This window comes from Felis catus, chromosome E2 (assembly GCF_018350175.1).
Source record: "Felis catus isolate Fca126 chromosome E2, F.catus_Fca126_mat1.0, whole genome shotgun sequence".
Lineage (NCBI taxonomy): Eukaryota > Metazoa > Chordata > Mammalia > Carnivora > Felidae > Felis > Felis catus.
Window position 1 is genome coordinate 19,725,053 of NC_058382.1, and position 12,956 is coordinate 19,738,008.

The 12,956-nt window shown below is 55.3% G+C and overlaps 1 long non-coding RNA gene across 1 annotated transcript; it reads left to right on the forward strand.

Moving 5' to 3' along the window:
- The first annotated feature begins 780 nt into the window (after nt 1-780).
- On the forward strand, nt 781-6,151 carry LOC109494821. Its single transcript, XR_002738608.2, has 3 exons — nt 781-1,005; nt 2,008-2,113; nt 5,555-6,151. It is a non-coding gene; the product is annotated as an uncharacterized LOC109494821 (long non-coding RNA).
- The last annotated feature ends 6,805 nt before the right edge of the window (nt 6,152-12,956 follow it).

Consider the following 12,956-nt stretch of genomic DNA (forward strand, 5'->3'; position numbering starts at 1 on the left):
TTGTCCAGAACATTCTGATGCCTGGAATGTGTCCTGTCTGCCCTGACAATGTTTCCACTCCCCTAAGCTACAAGGCCCACCCTCCCAGCCCCCACAGCACACACGACCCCGAGACCACACCCTTAGCCCAGCAGTAATGAGTGCCCATTCCCAGTTTCTAGGCGCTCCCTGGGCTTCTCTTGAGGTTCTCACCACCTTGGACTACTTGAGGGTTGACGAGGGCCTGACCAGAGGTCGGAAAGGTGGGGTTGGGCAAGAGGTCAATGAGATAGGTCAGAGGACAGGGGTCAGTCAGGTCTACAGAAGCCCAGAGATGGGAAGGAGTAACTCTGAGCCCAAGAGATAAAGCCTTAGTTAACTGGTTAGTTGGTTAGATAGCAGGTTAGTTAGCTCACTCATTTGTTTGCTCACCCCATTTGTTGTGCACACACCATGTTTGAGCTGGGGGCCCCAAGTAGGACTGACCAGGCCCTCTCAGACAGGCTGGGAAAAGCACCCTTGGTCCTCACCCGGGAAACGTGGATTATTAGCCGACCACGGGTCCCAGACCAAATCAGGCTTGCCACCGGGTTTTGCACAGCCTGAGATAAGGTTGACTTTGACATTTTCTAATGGTTAGAAAAAGTCAAAAGAAGAATCGTATCTCATGACACATAAAAATGATATGAAATTCATAAATAAAGTTTTATTGGAACACAGCCACACCTGGCCACTTAGGTACTGTCTCGCTGAACCCGCCCTGCAGTGGCAGGTGAACAGCCACAGCAGTGACTGAAAGGCCTGAAGTATTTACCATGTGACCTTTATGGAAAAGGCTCCCTGCTCACTGCCTGGACTCTCACCCACCATCCAACTGGCTGAGGGCAAAGTCGTCTCTGCTCCCAATGCTCTGTTTCCCACTTTGTGAAGTGGGGTGAACAGCGCTGCCCTCAGAGGATTCCAAGGGTGACGGTCCATCACTGGGTGAGGTGGCTGTCCCTTCTCGCCCGTCCTTCCTTTGCTCCAGTAAGTAGGAACTGAGCACTTATTCTGTGCCAGGCGTGGGGCTGCCCCAGGATCTTCCCTCAAAGGACACGAACCGAGGGGCATGAGACTGTTTGGGGGTGAGGGGCAGAGTATAGGGAGCCCAGAGGAGGGACAGGAAACTTGGCCTGGAGTGCATGGAAGCTTCCCTGGGAGGAGTGAAGCCCCAGCTAAGTTTTTTTTTTTAATTTTTTGTAATGTGTATTTATTTTTGAAGGAGAGAGAGAGAGAGAGAGAGAGAGAGTGTGTGTGAGTGGGGGAGGGGCAGAGAGAGAGGGAGACACAGAATCCGAAGCAGGTTCCAGGCTCTGAGCTGTCAGCACAGAGCCCGATGCGGGGCTCTAACCCACAAACCGTGAGATCATGACCTGAGCTGAAGTCAGACGCTTAACCGACTGAGACACCCAGGCACGCCCCACCGCCCACACCCCCCCCCCCACCCCCACCCCTAGCGAAGTCTTAAAATTTCCATAGAAATTTTCTAGGAAGCCAGGAACAGGAAAAAGGATTATAGGTGGAGGAAACAGCTTTAACAAAGGTGAGAATGACAGGCCTAGACCCAGTGGGGGTAGTGGGGAGCCAGGAACTCAGGGGCTTTGGGCAATCAGAGGTCACCCCTCATCACCAGCCTGGCTGTGGCTCCAGGCTGGCAAAGGTGCCTGCCAAGGGAAGGATGTCAGGATCTGGCAGGGTGAGGTGGGGCACTGAGGGCAGAGGATGGGACAAACCCAGGACCCCACTCCTGGCGCCCTGCCCACAGCCAGCGTGGGGACCACTGCAATTGGAGGAGACCGCCGGTGGGTGAGGTCTGGGGGCTCAGCTCAGCAGGGTGGGGGCTGCTGGGGCTGGGGCCACCTGGTCCTGCCCCCAGCCCAGGGGATTCCAGGGACCAGGCAGGCTGCCACAGGAGGGGAGTTGGCAACAAAGGCCTATTCTTCAGGGTTTAAAAAAAGTTTGAAAACCCATCCAACTTTCTTTTGTTAGATGCTCCGGGATGTTTCCCCTTTGGAGGCGCTCGAGATACCTGGCTGATAAAGGGCAGATTCGTGGAGACTTAATTATGGCCCCAAGCCCTCCGTGTAAACAGTCGGTGAGTGTTTGTTCTACTGCTGCCCCTCAGTGCTAATGGGGAGCGCAAACCAGGTGCTGAGTAGTGGGACTCGGTGACCCCGGATTCTTGGGTTCCCCTCCCTGTGGGAGGAAGGCAGCCAGGCCCAGAGTTTGGTGTGTGGCTGCCCAGCTCTGGGTCCCCACACCGCAGACTCCTGGCAACATGCTGCTAGCCTGTGAGGGACGATGATGGCCATCCGGCATTAAAGGAGGTGTCCGGCGCTTAGAGAATGCTCAGGAAATGCTGGACAGCAGTGCTGGGGAGGCAGCACTGTCCTGACCTTGACCCTGGCCCCTGCCTCTGGGAGGAAGCATACGGATCCTCAGGTTTATCCCGGACCAGCTAGATGAGCAGGGAGGTTGGTGTGAGTGTAGGTTCTCAGCAGCCTTGTTCATATTTGCCCCCATCCGCAGACCCTGGGTGTTCACAAGTACCCAGGCCTGCCTGGGGCTGCTCCTCTGTCCCCGGGGGATCAAAATAGCAGCTTGAGGACTGCCCTGTGGCCCCTCCCTGGCACATCCCTAGCACATCCCACCCATGGCTCACCTCGTGGCTGCCTCCCAAGCCCTGGGCCCTGTGCAGAACTGGGCCCCACACCCACCTTAGACTCAGACTAAGGAGTCCCCAGGGTCAGGAAAGTTCACTCCCTCATCCTGTCCTCCCCCCCCCCCCCCCCCGCAGGGTGGGCTCGGTGACTTGGCAGGACAAAGCTCAGCTTCATTTAGGGGACAAGCTCTGCTCAGGGCACCGGTTGGGAGGAAGGAGACGGTGCCCTCTAGACGTGCCCAAAGGCGAACTCGCCCAGGGAGACTTGCACACTCACACACACGTGCGTATTCCACAGGACCCCCCACACACTCACCAAGGTAGTCACACACAGGGGCACTCTCAGGCCACGCTCCCACCGCAGCTCGGCTCCTGGTGGGGCCACAAGTGCACGTGGGTGTGCAGGTGCACTGTGGACCAGTGTGGTGCTGCCCGTGAGTGCCCAGGTCAAGTTCCGGTACGCCCGGGAGGAAGCAGGGAGAAGGGAAGGGCATGAGATCCTCTAGGTCCTCTGTCTGAGGCAAGAAGGGGATACAGCAACTGTTCAAGGTCACTCCAGTGGGATCCAGCCCACCTTGGCCTTGAGCAGCACTCACACCAGAGGCTCCATCCATCCAAGGAGCTGAAGAGGCTTGGTCAGAGACCCAGTTCACACCTCCACGGCCCTGCCTCATACAGGGGTGCAGAGCCCCTCTCTCCCTCCCTCTGCAGCTGTCTCGGGCTGGGGTGACCAGCCCCCCTACTGGGCCTCCAACTGAGACCAGCAAGCCATTTTGAACCATGATGAGAAGAGGAAGTTCCTGTGGCCCCAAAACAGAAACAGGAAGCTGGGAGGGGCTATATGGATAGGGAACGGGAAGGGGACACAGGCACCCAGCAGATGTACCCAGAACACCCCAGCCTTCCTGGGCCTGCCACGCGCAGCCGTGGCTACGTATCTCTGCCTGACCCCAGCACTGTGGTCCTTGTCTGTGCATAGCCACACCCCCCCGAAGGACAGACTCGCTGAGGGTTTCTCAGATGCTGGCTAATTGTCCTTCTGGGTGTGTTCAATTGTCCCAGCTTATCTGGTTCTGTTGAGAGGGCTCCGTGCGTCCGCTGGAAACTTCCCATTCATCCAGGCATTTGTGTCTGCCCATGCACCTCTCCCTGGCCCCTGAGGGTTGTCGTATAGGAAGGACTCCCTACGGGGCTGGCCTGACTCTTCTCCACCCACCATGTCCGCGTGACCACCCGACCACTCCCCTGATGGAGCACGCGACGGCCTGTCTCCCTGGCCGCAAGTCTGGTGACTCCTAGCCCCGGCTCTGTTTTCCCAGCTTCCCTATCGCCAGCCCCACCCTGACTTGGTCACTACACACAGGACGGTCCCAGCCCCCTTGACAGAGCCAGGATGTCGGGGCTCTGTCGCCTACACGCCACTGCCTCCCACTGTGTCCTGGAACAGAAATGTCCCCACCTGGTGCCTTAGTCTCCCCTTCTGCTATGTGGCATGGGAAATGGGGTGTCTGAGAAACATGCAGGGGCCCCGGCCACTGTGCTCCTGAACAGGGGGATGGTGAGTATAGAATCTCACCCCAACCACCAGCAGTGGGGAGCGTCCTGCCCACGCAGGGCCCAGGCTGGGGCGGGGGGTGTGGAAAGCAAGAAAGCCGTGCTCACTCAGGGAGGGCCCGGCATGTTGTTCCTCCCGGGTCCAGAGGCTCCTGCAGGGAGACTCTGGGGTGAGTGGGCGGGGGCTGGAGCCAAGGGGCCAGAGCGGCAGATGTCACCAATTTCAGTTCTGCCCCAGCTGGCCTGAGGGAGCTGGGGACTTCCCAGAGTGGGGAAGGACAATCCGGGGCCAGGCCGCTTGGAGGCAGGGCCGGGCCTTGAGGACCCCTTCCCTGGCCCAGCTGGGTGCTCTGCAGGGGAGGCACCGGAACCCGTGGCGGGTGGGCCTCTCTCCCTGCACCCCCGTGGTAGGTCCCTCCAGTACCACCGCTCGTCAGCTCCAGCCCAAGAGCATGGCAACAGAAGAATTTCTTGGCCTTTTTGTCCCCGCAAATGAAGGCTTTAAGGGTACAGCTGCCCCCGGGGCACCTGAGAAATATTTCCAGGATGAAAGTGGGGGGGTGCCGAGTGGATACCTCATCCGATGCCAAAGCACGAGGCAGAAACCACAAGAACCCCCCAAAATGGCTCCATCTTCTAGCTCCTTGAGCTCAACCTCCAAAGAAGGAAAGCGGGGAGTGGGTGGGCAGGCGGGCAAAGCCCCTTGCCTCTGCCCCGGCCCTCCCCTCTGGACCCAGCCAGGCGGGCGGTCAGCACCGGAGCCAGCGGGGAAATGGGCCCCCGGGCGGGGAGAGCATCTGACTGGACCATGTTCTTGGGAGATCAGTTGTGAAACTTGCTTCAAACCCCCAAACCACAAAAACGGCCGATTTTCCCAGCCCTGTTCTCACGTTTCTCAGATCAGCCGAGGACTCTTCAGTATTTCCATCCAAGAGACGCCAGGCCAGCCACCAGCCCCCCGGGGGGGACACGAAAATGGTGCAAGGAGACTTGGGTGCCGTGGAAACCCCTCCCGCGTTCACCCAAAACACGCCGTGCTCACCAATGCGTCTGTAAATGTGGGGTCTGGGAGAAGGGCAAGGCGTGGGCCTGATAAAGAAAACTGGAAATCAGGATAGAGGGACCCAGAAGCTGCTAGGGCTGCCTTGGAAGGAACATTTGAGAGCACCCTTTGCAGGGGAAGACGGTACGTGGCTGGCAGGGAGTGAGAGTCAGTAACTGGGGAAATGCCTTTCAGTTTTAAAAAAGGTCAAAGAGGGGTCCCCTCGTGCCTCCCCGACTCAGTGGACAGAGCACCTGTCTCTGGTTCGCCTCTTTCAGGGCCTGGTGACAACAGAAATGCAAGCTCTCGTCAAGCGAGGACTGATAAGGGGACCCTCAGAGATGAGCAGAACCCGGAGGAGGGACTCACCACTTTTCTCAGCTGGGTGGTGATGATGGCCAAAGCCATCTTTGAACAAGAGAAGCTGCTCGTAGGTGCTTTGGATGACAAGCTGCCTCGGAGCTTCATAGCCCCGTTCCTGCTGTAGGAACTGCAGACCTCTTGGTCTGGCTTCTCCCAGCCAGAAGCCCATCCACCTCCGCCCCCAGCTGGAGACAGGTGAGGTCCCTGGGTGCGCCGCCTCTGGGCCGGGCTGCCTTCTGTCCTCACCAGCCACTCTGTCTGCGGGCCTGCCCCCTCCATAGCCCGCTGTCCCTCTCCCAGGCCCGGTTCCTCACCCTCACCTGCCACCGTAGCTGCCTGTTTCCAGCTGGAACCTCCCTGAGGCTGGGAGAGACACCCTGACTCACACTAACTTCAGCACTGAATCCAAAAGCAAAACGTTGTGGGAAGAACACCGAGCTTCAACTTCGTGTGCGCTCATCCAATCCTTTCCCTGCGCTGTAACTTTTCTTTAAAATGCCATCCAAGAGGTGCTTAATGCTGTGCCGCTGCGTTAACCACAGTGCTAGCTAATGCTGGCCGGGACACCATGCACTGGGCCTGAAAGCCACTTGTCATGAGTAGTTACACTGCTAGACTTCTGCCAAGGCCCAGAGAATCCTGCCCCCAGGGAGCCTGGGACCCCGGGAAGAGTTCCCTGAAGCCAAGGCCAGGGGCAACAGAGTCCAGGAGGTCTGCACTGACAGGGGGTCCTACCCGAGGGGCAGGGGCAGGGGCACACAGGAGCCGTGTCACAGGGATGCCCACCAGCTGGTGAGATGCACTGAGCCCCTGGAGGAGAGCAGGCGTGTGTGTATGCGTCTTTCCGCCTGTGAGTCTGCCCGAGTATCTGTGTGGGAGTCTCTGTGCATCGTGTGTGGACGGGCTTGTGTGTTTCTGTGTGTAGGCCTGGGCGTCCGTGTCTCTGGGTGGGTGTGTTTACACATCCGTCCACACTACCGCCTAGTGGGGCCAGGTCCAAGCCAGATACTGGACAGGTGACAGAGGACTTGGTCTCTGCCTCGTTGTCCACAGTCAGGAGGGAGGCGGACAGGAAACAAGGAATCCCAGCTGGAGGAGCTGGTCTCAGTGAGGACAGGGAGACCCATGCCATGAGGGCAGAGCGTGAGGGGCCAGAGCCCCGGAGATAAGGGACCTGATGGGGACCTGCGATGCTCTAAGGAAGCCACACGAAACCTGAGTGGGCTCGGCTGTGGGCGTGTCAGCTGGTGGAAGGTGGCAGAAAGTTTTCCAGGCAGAAGGAACAGCATGCACAAAAGCCAGGGCGCTGAGGAGTGGTAAGGGGACTGCGGTGGCAGCACAATGGCAGCTGAAGCGCGGAGGGGTGGGGGCAGGGGGAGGACAGAGTGGGGACAAGAGCTAGACACACACGTCTGGAGGCCACAGTGACAACGGCCGACTGATCCTGAGAACCACCAGAGGGCTGGCTTAGGAAACTGGCCGGTCCCGTGGCTGTTTAATAATAGGGCCATTCCACCTGCTAGGAGGAAAGCGGGCAGGGGTGCAAGGGACAAGGCCTGAGCAGCCACCCAGTGAACAGTGACAGCGGCCGGGGCCCCGGGATGGGCTTGCAGAGGCGACGGGAGGGTGAGGTGTAAGGCTTGGTGACGGGTGAGGCGTGCGAAGGTCCAAGAGGCTCCCCTGTGCGTGCCTGCCTGTGAGTGTGTGTGCACACGTGCACAGGTGTGAGTGTGCACACGCCTGCAGCGGGCTAGAGCCCCAGCCCTTTCCCTCTCCCCTCTCCAACCTCATGTCCCCACAGCCTTGCAGCGGACATGACAGTGACGGTAAGAAGGGCTGGGTGTTGCAACTGCATTTCCTCTCGAACCCGGGGCCGCCAGAGATTAGCTGAGAACCCCGTGTGTACCGGGCGATAACACCCCCACTCCCCCGTTTCCTAATCTCTGATTCATTTCCAACTGATAACAGGATAAGGGCCCATGGGCAGCTAAGAAATGCCCTGGCAGGTCCTGCCAAGCCTGGAGCCGAGCTGCCCGCGGCGGGGGGGGGGGGGGGGCATCGGGGGCGGGGGGCCCTGGACAATAGAGACTGAGGAAGATCAGGGACAGGGTGAGCGTGGAGGGAGAGAGGGCAGGGGGAGAGGAGAGAGGAGAGACAGGGAGACAGGGAGATAGAGACAGACACAGAAGAGCCAGGGTCAGGGTGGGGTGATGGGAAAGAGAGATAAGGAGGGAGAGAAACACAGAAAGCAACAGGCAGACAGACTGACGGATGTATAAATATATACAGAGTGGGGCTGGGGGTCCCGGGGGCAGGAGGAACTTACTAAAGAGAAAACAGAAGAGACAGTGTGAGAGACAGAGAAAGGGAGAAGAGGTGACCTGAGGTCAAGAGAGATGGGGAGGGTGAAAAGGGGGGGCAAAGGTAGAGCAAGGGCGTGGGGGCAGGGCTGACCTGGTCCTCCCAGAGCACAGCACATGAGGGAGACTGAGGCGGAGCACAGCAGGGTGGGGCAGGGTGCTGGTCTTGTGGACTCGACCCTGCCAGGACCTGGGAGGCAGGAGTGGCAGCTCCATCCCCTACACCCCACCACACCCCCACTCTCACCTCCCAGGGAGCCCCGGCTCTCAGACCCTCAGGAGGAGAGGAGGGGCAGCTGGGTCTTTGGGCTGCACGGTCGGGGGGCGGGGGGCTGAGGGAGCCATGCTCCCTGCCCACAGGGCTCAGTCATGGCCAAAGGGGTCGGGTAGCTCCCACCCCCTGGGTTTATCTATATCCTGATGGGGTCTGGTGGGGCCAGAGTGAGGCTGGAAAGTCAAGGTGGGGCGGGGTGGGACTCAAGCCAGAGGAAGGTGTCAGGGACCAGTGAGCAGGGGGCTGGCAGCCCTCCCTGCTGGGCCTGGAGGGCAGCCAGTCTCCCCCTGTTCCCTTCCCAGGCCAGGAGCTGCTCTGGGCTCAGCACCTGGGCTCCTGCTCTGTGATGCTCAGGCGAGGGAAGATGGGCTCCGGGAACTCTGGAGGCCTGGCCACCTCCCTTGCAACTAGGCCCCTGCTCTAGCCCCCTCCCATCTGTACAAGGGACAGAAAGTACAGATAGCTGCCCATTTGCGGGGTACCGGAGGCACAGTGCAGGTTCCTGGGCTCGGGCGTCCCTTCTGGGAAGAAGGGGGTTCCCCAGAGCAACCAGGCCAGACGCTGAGAGCTTCCCAGGAGGGAAGGGCATCAGGGAACCTTCCCTCAAGTGTCTACAGATGGGCAGAAAGAATAGGTGCGTGAACAGGACAGGCAGTGTCTAGAGATCAGGAGAGGGAGGGGGCAAATGACCAAGTCCTGGGGGAGCTCTGGGAGGCTCCCAAACAGGGGTCCCGCGGGGCCCATGGTGTTTCAGTAAGTCCCTCCCTCCCCAGGACGCCCAGTCCGGACCAGTGAAGGACAGCAGCAGACTGTGCCCAGCCCGGGGCCTCCTGGCCCAGGCCTGCTGACCAGGCAAGGCTCACCTCGCCTCCTCTTGGGGCAGGGCAGACACCCCTCTGATTTGCCATGCCCGCCCCGATGCCCTGACTGCCGCGACCACAGGAAGCGCTGCCCCAGCTCAGCACTTCCCTTTTCTGAAATCTGCCCCCAGCAGCCTGGTGGCCAGGGAAGGCAGACTTCCCGCTGCCCCCACCCCTACGTTCTTCCCACCAGTCACAAGTGGCTTGTTCCTGAGCTTCCCTGGGCAGAGGTGACCTTCTTGCCTCAACCACAGATCAGTTATTTATCAGAACAGGAAAGATGGCACCAGAGATATGTCCTCACCCGCCCCAGGAGGGCCTGGCCTGCTCCAACGACCGCATGCCTGCTCCCCACATCACACAGGGAAGTGTGGCCAGCGCGTGCAGGCTGCACTGGGGAGGGAGCCGAGCAGGAGGCCTCGTGGGCAGGTAGGGCAGACTGTGTGTGACGCACCCTAGCTCCTGGCCCAGAGGGGGCTCTGTGTGCCAGCCAGGAGCGGTCCGCACATCTGCTCCCATAAGACTCACCCTCCCATAGATGCACTCTCAGCCTGCGGCAGGTCCTGAGGCACCTCTGAACCCCGAGGTGGGAATACCCTGGGGCCAGGGTCTCGGGCTGCTCCCCTCCGCCTTCATCCCTTAGTGAACATAGGGCTCCTGCCCTGAGGATTCAGGACCCACTTGTAAGAAAGGGCAGAAGCAGCTTTCAAAGTTCCTCAGCAGCAGCACTATTGACATTCTAGGCTGAGTCTGTGTGTTGGGGCTCTTCTGTGCCTTCTAGAATCTTTAGCGGCAACCCCGGCCTCTCTTCGCTAGATGCCAGTAACATTTCCCCACCAGCCGCAACAGTCAAGACCATCTTCAGATATTGCCAGATATTCCCTGGGAGGACAAAATTGTCTCATGTCAAGAACCACTGAGAAAGGAACAATGGAAGGCCCTGGCTGCCATGGCTAGAAAGTTCAAGGGCTCAACTGGCCTGTTTTACAGTTTTGTGCTAGAAGGTCATGGACTGAAGTGACGGTAGCTGGTCAGAGTCTGGGGTTCTTGGAAGTGAGAGGGTGTGTCTGAGGAATCTGTGCTGTAGGGCTCCCTCTGAGGCTCTGGGCATAACTATGCCACAGAAACCGGGGCCAGAGAGAGGAGCCCCTGGTGAAGCTGGGAGGTTTCACTGAAGAGAAGGTCAAGATGTACTACCGTGGCGTATGAACTGAGTCACCTTAGGACCATGGAGGCACTGAGTTAGGGTCATAGGACAGAGAGACTGGGAGAGACCTCAGAATCAGGGCAAGAGACAAGGATAGGATATGTGCCTGGGACTCCCTGCGGTGGTGAGCTGGAACTGAGCCCTTCCATGAAGCTCCAGGCCTGGAAAGACTGTCCCATACAAAGGGAACTTGCAAAGCTGACCCAAGACAGTGCAATGAAGCTTTTCATCCTCTGGAGTGGGAAAAAGTGGCCACCTTGGAGAAAGCAAAACCCTAGCCAGAGCCATGAATAAATGTAGGACTCAAATTATGCAATCCAGGGGTTCTAGAACCCCAAACCTAGAAAATAACACAAAAGCAGATACAGGAGGACCATGAAAGAAACTTACTTCCCACTCACCTGGTATGGGCACTTCCACAGCCCAGGATAATTACCAATAATTACCACAGGGGGAAGAAATGATTGCCAATGAAGATGAGCTCACAATAAAAAGAGGTTATGAATGACCCCCAAAAGCAAGCCACTATGTCAGCAGGAGATCTTAGATTTAGAGGCATTAGAACAACTTGAAAAAGACTACACAATATATATATTTTAAGTTATCAAGGAGATAGAAGAGGGAGGAGAAAACATAATCAAAATATTATCTAAAAGTAAAAAACAGATTTCTAAGGAAATAAAATAGTCATTGCCACGTAAAATACTCAGTGGATGGATTCATAGCAAATTAGTTGTGGTGGATGAGAGGATTAAAAAACACATCTAAGAAAAGTTCATGAAATGCAGCACAGAGATATAAAAATAAAAAAATATGAGACTGAAAGTTTCTTGGAGGACAGAGTAAAATGGTCCAAGAAGATTTAACATACATATCATAAGAATTCCACAGGGTGAAAACAGGAAAAAATCAAGATGTAATGACTGAGAAATTTCCAGAACTAAGGAATGAGTCCTCACATTGGGTCTTAAGAATGATAAGTAAAAATTAATTCACACCATAGTAAAACTACAAAACGCAAAAGACAAAAGGAATCTTAAAAGTACAGCATACCTCAGAGATATGGCGGTATACTGCAATAAAGCAAATATTGCAATAAGCCAGTCAAATGAATGTTTTGGTTTCCCAGTGTGTATATAATAGTATGTTTTTACTGTAGCATAGCCTCTTAAGTGTGCAATAGTATTGTGTCTTTAAAAAATGTGCATACCTGGGTGCCTGGTGATTCAGTTGGTTAAGTGTCTGACTTCGTGGGAATGCAAGCTGGTGCAGCCCACGCTGGAAAACAGTACGGAGGTTCCTCAAAAAACTAAAAATAGAACTACCCTACGATGCAGCAATTGCACTACTAGGCATTTATCCACGGGATACAGGTGTGCAGTTTCGAAGGGACATGTGCACCCCCATGTTTATAGCAGCACTATCGACAATAGCCAAAGTATGAAAGGAGCCCAAATGTCCATCGATGGATGAATGGATAAAGAAGATGTGGTATATCTATACAATGGAGTATTACCCGGCAATCAAAAAGAATGAAATCTTGCCATTTGCAACTATGTGGATGGAACTAGAGGGTATTATGCCAGGTGAAATCAGAGAAAGACAAAAATCATATGACTTCACTCATATGAGGACTTTAAGAGACAAAACAGAGGAACATAAGGGAAGGGAAACAAAAATAATATAAAAACAGGGAGGGGAACAAAACAGAAGAGACTCATAAATATGGAGAACAAACTGAGGGTTTCGGGAGGGGCTGTGGGAGGGGGGATGGGCTAAATGGGTCAGGGGCACTAAGGAATCTCCTCCTGAAATCATTGTTGCACTATATGCTAACTAATTTGGATGTAAATTTTAAAAAATTAAAAATAAAATTAAAAAATAAGTGTCTGACTTCGGCTCAGGTCATAGTCTTGCAGTTTTGTGGGTTCGAGCCCCTCATTGGGCTCTGCACTGGAAGTGCGGAGCCTTCTTGGGATTCTCTCTCTCTCCCCTCTCTCTCTGCCCCTCCTCCACTTGCTGTCTCTCAAAATAAATAAATAAACTTAAAGAAACTTTTAATAAAAAATAATGTACATACCTTAATTAAGAAAAATACCTTATTACTAAAAAAAATGTGTACTATCGTCTGACCTTTCAGGAAGTCATAATCATTGATCACCATAACAAATATAATAATAATGAAAACGTTTGAAACATTGCAAAAATTACCAAAATGTGACACAAAGATGCAAAGTAAGCAAGTGCTGTTGGAAAAATGGCGGTTAGACCCGCTCAATGAAGGGTTGTCACAAACCTTCAGTTTATAAAAAACAAAAACAAAAAACAAAAAACCAGTATCTCCAAAGGGCAATAAAGTGAGGGATAATAAAACGAGGTATGTTTGTGGATGAGGAAGAAATGAGGGATTATGACAAAGGAGTGACATTTCGATGACAACAGACTTCTCGTCCGCGGCAATGGATACCAGAGAACTAGAGAACTATGTCTTCCAGGTGCTCAGGGAAATAACTTCCCACCAAGAATCCTGTGCTCTACTAAACTAGAGTGGCATAAAGAATTGGGCATGACTCAGGATCTGTGGTGAGAAAGTAGCTTTCATTAGATCAGGAGTCT